The 6,160-nt window shown below is 58.3% G+C and overlaps 1 long non-coding RNA gene across 1 annotated transcript; it reads right to left on the reverse strand.

Annotated features, from left to right (window-relative positions):
- Positions 1–1,324: 1,324 nt before the first annotated feature.
- LOC148051294 (uncharacterized) lies at positions 1,325–5,372 on the reverse strand. The gene is made up of 3 exons (XR_015699901.1): positions 5,179–5,372; positions 2,503–2,602; positions 1,325–1,973 (listed from the first exon to the last, which is right to left on the reverse strand). It is a non-coding gene; the product is annotated as an uncharacterized LOC148051294 (long non-coding RNA).
- Positions 5,373–6,160: the final 788 nt, after the last annotated feature.

Genomic DNA, 6,160 nt, shown 5'->3' on the forward strand with positions numbered 1-6,160 from the left:
GCAATGGAGATTAAAGCCATATTGAGCAAATGAAAAAACGGCGATGGCAAACTATAAGGAAAATAAGGAAAAAATTAATCGAAACTGTGAACTAAAAGAGAGATGTAGAATTAAAAAATTGTAAAAGCAATGGCAGTAATGAAAAACAAGAAAAAATAATTAACATCTCATGACAGCAAAGGAGATAAAAGTAGAAAATTTTAAAAACCAATGATCAAGATTAAGAAAGGAAAAAAGGAAAACCCAAATATTAAGATTAAGAAAGGAAAGCACTAAAAAATAGTGACAGCTAACTACAACACAGACATAAATAGACATTTTAAAAAGCAAAGGCACTAAGGAAAGACAAGAAATCATTAAATAATAAAGACAGTGAACAGGACAAAAGTAGGCATAGAAAGAAAACTAAAAGAAAAAGAAAACAAACTAAGAGAGAGCTGTGGAAAGAAAATTTTAAAAGGTAGGGCACTAAGGAAAGACAAAAAAATAATTAAAGATAAATACATCAAAATAAAGACAGGAAATGGTATAAAAACAGACAAACTTTTAAAAGCAATGGTGATTAAGGAAATAAGGAAAAAATTTTAAAATCCCATTGGTGAACTAAAATGGAGATGGAAAAGAAGATTTAAAAAGTGATGGCACTAAGGAAAAACAAGAAAGAATAATTAAAAATTAATGACAGCAAACAAGATGCAAGTAGAAATTTTAAAAGCCAAAGGATTAAGAGAGGAAAGCAGTACAAAGTAGCAACATTGAACTACAATGCAGACATAGACAGAAATTTTTAAAAGCGACAGTGCTAAGGAAAGACAAGAAATCATTCAAAATAAAGACAGTGAACGGAATAAAAGGAGGCATAGAAAGAAAACTTAAAAAGCAATCAGCATTAGGGACAGTGCACTAAAACAGAGATGCAGAAACAAAATTTTAAAAAGCAAGGGCACTAAGGAAAGACAAGAAATAATTGGGAAAATTAAAAAACAGGACAGCGAACTAAAGGGACGGAGAAGAAAAATTCAAAAAACGAGGGCCCTAAGGAAAGAGGGGCAACAGGAGACAGGAGAGTGCTTAAAGGAAGCGGCGATTAAGAACATCAGGAAGTGATTTAAAAACCCGCATCGGTGAACTAAAACGGAGACGGAAAAAATGGAAAAAGACAGAAAATTATTTTTGAATCATTTATATAATACAGCAGATATAAGTTTGTATTTGGAAATCCTTCTTTTTATATATATATATATATATATATGAATACTGTATATATACATATGAATATTATTTTTTTATATATATATATATATATATATATATAAAGGCGAGAGATTTTTCTCTACTGCAATGCCTCACACCCGTATTTACAGTTTTGAACGTTTTTGATCACACACACGAATTTTCGAGGCCGATTCCTCCTCTTTTGTCCACGTCTCTCCTTGGACCTGGATCGCTTTTAGTACGGACGCTAGTATCTCAGTAAGCTTTTCAAGGACTACTCTAAGATATTTTCAAAACTTATTGACTGAAAAAGCACACAGCTTCTATGACGAAAACAAAGCCTGTTTCTTCTGAACGCCTGAACTCTTACAAACGGCGTCTTTCCTCTTTTAGGACGCAACTATTTTCCCGATATCATTTCCTAGTAAGCGCACAGAAACAGAAGATTGCGCTTTCAGGAAGGCAAAATAAACGGAGGGAAGTCGGCTTTGCACAGGCAGAACACGCTCCAGCGCAGACCTTCTTTTCCTTTTAGGATCTGCGTTAAAATAGTTCCTAGAAAAACTACAGAAGGAAGGAGAGCTGGCGCATTCTTGACGTTAACTTTGAAGTCCATGCTCCAAGCGCCTTAGGAAAAACGCGGACACGCATCGCGGACGTACCTTGTACTCGCAGACCGCTACGCAGCCTTTCCGTCCGTCTTGCGCTTTCACGGCAGAAGAAAGGGCGACCACGGTGAAACGGCGGCAGCTGACACTCTGCTGAGAGAGGAAAAAAAACCTGTAGCATAAAGCTGGGGAGGAGTCCCAAGCTGCCCGGTTTTGTGAAGTCTTGCGAAGGCTACAGCCGAGCGAAGGAAAAAATAGCCCTTTGGAACATATTGCCAAACAACATTCGGCAATAAAACTCGGAGGCGTTTGACACGCGCCCATTTTTTGGTAACTTGCTATTTGCTTCCTGTTATCGTTGTTCTTCCTTCAGAACCTCTACTTGGAGCCAACTTCTTTGCTACCGGTTCAAGCGTTTCCCTTCCTGGTATTACTAGCACACGGGCCCAGGCAAGTCCCTGAACTGCTCTTCCGAACTTCTCCAAACGACAATTACAGCCACGAAAGAGGACTTCAAGAGAGGAAAAGGAGAGGCCGGGCAGCAAAAGAGCTCTGCAGGCTGCCACCAGTCAACATTCCACTCTTTTTTTTTTTTTTCTTTTAAATACACCCCCCCCCGCCCCCAAATACAAACAAAAAAACCCCATGACCTTGTATTTTTTTTCCTTTGGGAGCTCACCCCTGTCTCAGCACAGTGTCCTCCACAGAGCAGGAAGCGCAGACGATCTGTATCCCGATTTGCACGCGACGAATCCGTGTTCAGAAGAAATAGGCCAGATCTGTAAGACCGGTGTTATTTTGGGGGTTTTAACAATCACAACGCAATTGCATCGACCGACGCGTTTGTGAGAAAACTCCTTAACTTCTAAACGTAGCACCTCCTTGGGTAAAAAAACGTGTGCGAGACTGAAAAAAAGGGATGATTCAGAGCTCCCGCTCACGATGGAGCCGTGGCGAAAGGAATGAAAGTGAAGACAAACAGCAGCAACAGGAAGTGAAATTCGGCTTTAATTCTAGGCACGTGCTTAAGAGACTCTCCAAGCCCACACCTCAATCCTAGGAGCGACTAGCCCTTTTCTGGAAGGACAAACTTTGTTACTTCAAAGTCCTAGACCGAAGGCTCCACGGAACAGAACGTGCACCGAGCCACAGGCCACCGTGCCATCGACGCTCTGATGGCAAAGAAAAACCAAGGAAAACTAAAGTTTAAAGATCGGTTTCCATCGCGTTTCATTCCTTACGTTTCCACTGGCACCTAGGTGCTCCAAAATGAACTCTACTGACACCGCATGTTACTAACAATTTAGTTCTGCGTATCAAAACAACAGGCTATTTCCAGCTCGCCCATCAAAGTAGCACGACCGACCAGAAGAGAAACACCGGACCCTAAAGAAGGGAACAGGCAGCTCTTCATTTCTCCTAGAGGAAAGTCTGTTCTTTTGCCCGGAAGGCAAACAGCCGAAACTGCCAAGGGAGCACTGCAGGAACGCGGCGCGCTCTCTCAGCTGCAATTTGTCATCGGCTTTTCTGCACGGGCAGCGGCTTTGCCTTTCCTCTGGCTTTGATGTGGCGCCCCTGGAGCGTCCTTGACCCGGCAAGGGTTTCTCCCCGCTCCCGCAGCCCCAGACACGCGATTACCTGAGCGCCGAGCGGAATCACCCACGCGGGATTTTCTTCCCGGGACGCAGAAGGTGACGCTGGGAAAGGAGGAGGCAAAAAAGGAAGCGGTTTGTCCGGCAGCCACGGCCCTAGAAACTACACCTCCCGGCATGCCCCGGGGAACCAACGTGGCCGACCAAAAGCCCCGGATGCCAGGGGACGCAGCCCTCCGTGCTTTGGGATCCTGCGGGGACACCGTTCACCGCGCCACCGCCGCACGTGGAAGCCCCGCCGAGCCCCCAGCGCGGCTCCCCCCGCCGCCCGGCCCCGGAGCGGAGCGGAGCGGCGCAGCTCGGCGCGGCGCCCCCCCGCACCGGCGCGGCGCCCGGCCAACTCCCGGCCCACCTCGCCACCGGCCCCGACCCGACGCGCCCCCCTCGCCCGGCTCCGGGAAGCCCCGCCCGCCCGGCTCCCACACGGCACCGAACCCTCCCCGCTCCGTGCCTCCCGCCGGCCCGCCGCTCCCCCGCAGGCAAGGGAAAGGAGGAGGCAAAAAAGGAAGCGGTTTGCCCGGCAGCCACGGCCCTAGAAACTACACCTCCCGGCATGCCCCGGGGAACCAACGTGACCGACCAAAAGCCCCGGATGCCGCGAGACGCAACCCTCCGTGCTTTGGGACCCTGCGGGGACACCGTTCCCCCCGCCGCCGCCGCACGTGGAAGCCCCGCCGAGCCCCCAGCGCGGCTCCGGGCAGCCCCCGCCAACACCTCCGGCTGCCCGCCCCCGCCCGGCGCCGACGCGGCGCGGCGCCCCCCCGCCGCCCGGCCCCGGACCGGCGCGGCGCGGCGCCCGCCCGGCCCCGGAGCGGCGCGGCTCGGCGCGGCACCCCCCGCCCCGGAGCGGCGCGGCTCGGCGCGGCGCTCCCCGCTGCCCAACCCCGGCGCGGCTCGGCGCGGCGCCCCCCCGCCGCCCGGCCCCGGAGCGGCGGCGCGGCTCGGCGCGGCGCCCCCCGCCGCCCGGCCCCGGAGCGGCGCGGCTCGGCGCGGCGCCCCCCGCCGCCCGGCCCCGGAGCGGCGCGGCTCGGCTCGGCGCTCCCCCGCCGCCCGGCCCCGGAGCGGCGCGGCGCTCCCCCGCCGCCCGGCCCCGGCGCGGCTCGGCGCTCCCCCGCCGCCCGGCCCCGGACCGGCGCGGGTCCCCCCCCCCCGCCCCGCCCCGGGCCGGCGCGGCTCGGCGCGGCGCTCCCCCGCCGCCCGGCCCCGGCGGGGCTCGGTGCGGCGCCTCTCCGCCGCCCGGCCCCGGACCGGCGCGGCGCCTGCCCAGCATCGAATCAGTGCGGCTCAGATCGGCGCGGCGGCCCCCGGCGCCCGGCCCCAGAGCGGCGCGGCTCGGCGCGGCGCCCGCCCGGCCCCGGACCGGCGCGGCTCGGCTCGGCGCGACGCTCTCCCGCCGCCCGGCCCCGGCGCGGCTCGGCGCTGCCCCGCCGCCCGGCCCCGGCGCGGCTCGGCGCTGCCCCGCCGCCCGGCCCGCACCGGCGCGGCGCCCGCCCAGCATCGAACCAGCGCGGCTCAGCTCGGCGCGGCGCCCCCCGCCGCCCGGCCCCGGAGCGGCGCGGCGCCCCCCCGCCGCCCGGCCCCGGGAAGCCCCACCCGCCCGGCTCCCACACGGCACCGCACCCTCCCCGCTCCGTGCCTCCCGCCGGCCCGGCCGCTCCCCCCCCCCAGGCACCGCCGCCCTTCTCGGGACTTTCCCCGCTCACCTCCTCCCTGCCTGCAGCCGCAGCCGGGCTCCCGCTGGCCCCTCCGCGGGGGGAAGCTCCACCCACGGCGCGATGCCCGCCCCCGATGCACCTCGCAGGCGCTGGCGAAGCTCCGCCCTCCCAGCGGAAAACCCCGCCCTCTGCAGCCAAGCTCTGCCCTGCACACAGCACGCATGCGCCGGTGAAGCTCCGCCCCCTCGGCAAAGCTCCACCCTCCCATGGCAAAGCTCCGCCCCCCGCAGCAAAGCTCCGCCCCTGAGACAGCGCGCATGCGCAGACAAAGCTCCGCCCTTCACAGCAAACCTCCGCCCTCCCACGGCAAAGCTCCGCCCCCCGCGGCAAGGCTCCGCCCCCGACGCATCGCGCATGCCCTGGTCAAGCTCCGCCCTCACCCGGCAAAGCTCCGCCCTCACCCGGCAAAGCTCCGCCCCCGACGCATCGCGCATGCCCTGGTCAAGCTCCGCCCTCACCCGGCAAAGCTCCGCCCTCACCTGGCAAGGCTCCGCGCTCCGCCCCCGAGGCAGCGCGCATGCGCGGCAAAGCTCCGCCTTTCACATCAAAGCTCCGCCCCCACGGCAAAACTCCGCCCCAAGACAGCGCGCATGCGCCGGTTAAGCTCCGCCCTCACACGGCAAGCTCCGCCCACCCGCGGCAAAGCCCCGCCCTTCAGCGCAAAGCACCGCCCCCCCTCGGCAAGGCTCCGCCCCCGAGACAGCACGCATGCGCCAGTGAAGCTCCGCCCTCGCACGGCAAAGCTCCGCCTTACCACCGCTAGGCTCCGCCCCCCGCGGCTAAGCTCCACCCCAACACAGTGCGCAGGCGTGGTCTCCAGGGGCGGGGCCTGTCGCTAGGGGTGGTGCCCTTCCCCTGCCCGGGGGCATCCAGGGGCGGGGCCCGGCGCTAGGGGCGGGGCCGCTCCACACCAGGACCGGGGCATTCGGCGGGGCGGGGCTGCAGCGGAGGCGGACGCCGCGGGGCGGGG

Source organism: Nipponia nippon, unplaced genomic scaffold (assembly GCF_047370975.1).
Source record: "Nipponia nippon isolate SJK-2023a ecotype South Korea unplaced genomic scaffold, ASM4737097v1 scaffold_6, whole genome shotgun sequence".
Taxonomy (NCBI): domain Eukaryota; kingdom Metazoa; phylum Chordata; class Aves; order Pelecaniformes; family Threskiornithidae; genus Nipponia; species Nipponia nippon.